This window comes from Echinops telfairi, unplaced genomic scaffold (assembly GCF_000313985.2).
Source record: "Echinops telfairi isolate 266 unplaced genomic scaffold, ASM31398v2 ScPeMD7_7469;HRSCAF=8507_1, whole genome shotgun sequence".
In the NCBI taxonomy this organism is placed as follows: Eukaryota; Metazoa; Chordata; class Mammalia; order Afrosoricida; family Tenrecidae; genus Echinops; species Echinops telfairi.
Genome location: NW_022111373.1, coordinates 25041905 through 25042998, shown reverse-complemented (window position 1 = coordinate 25042998; position 1094 = coordinate 25041905).

Here is a 1094-nt window from a genome sequence, read left to right as displayed (position 1 = left end):
AATCCACTTTATAATGGAAATGTATGTTTTGAATATGAATGGAACGTCATTCATCTTGAATATATCATCCTGAGCATAGCCATTCTCTTATCATTGCTAGATTAAAAATGCTAGATTAAAAATGACTAATACAGGTCAATTTGAGCTCACTAATGCCTAAGTTATCACTCTCAATACATTCTGTTTCATTTTTGATGTCTTCCAATTTTCTAAGACTCATGCTTGATACATTCCATCTTCTGATTTTTAATATTTATACTTTTTATTTTCATTTTGAGTGATGCCCCTGTGGTAAATGAAGGTCTCAAAGATTCACCACATTCCCATCATTAGAGTTGACTGTTCTTTGAGAAGGCAGATCTTCTGCAGTGATATTTTCAGTGTCGTCATATACCTGCACTGTTTCTTTTTCTGACTATGTTCAATTTCTATTCATAACATTTTCAGTATATTCTGCTTATTTACAAGGATTTTGAAGACTCATCCCACAGAATCAGATAGCATATTTCTTCTTAATAGTCTGTTCTTAACATGGAAGCTCTACTAAAACCCTAGGTGGCCCTGTTGGCATTGAAAGAACAATGCTAGAGCTTTTATGATCATAGCAAACATACAAGAGGCTGACAAGTGGTGGATTTTACCTATACAAACTTTCAATATTATAAATTGGGGCTTACATTTTTCTTTAGTACTGTCAGTTAGAGATTGGCTGAGCCTGTTCTTCCGTTTTGGTTTGTAACTTCAAATCGCTTCATCTTCCATTGTAATACTGTCTTTACTTTGCTTCTCACAGTGCCCTTTGAAATCATCACTTCCGCTCTTGTATTTTATCATTTCTCCCTTTTGCTTCAACTTCTCTATACTTGATTTCACAGAATGTCTTCACATCTTATTTTCTAAATTTCTCTCTTGATTTTTAATGGTTTTGGTCTCATAATGTGTGAAATCATGTGTCATTCCACAACTCTTCTGTTCTGTGCTAATTATTATTCAGTGGGTCAAAGTTTTTATGTTTGAGATAATTTCTAAATTCTAATGACATGTACTTTAGGTAATATTTTAAAATTTTTTAAATTTTAAATATTTTTTTCCTC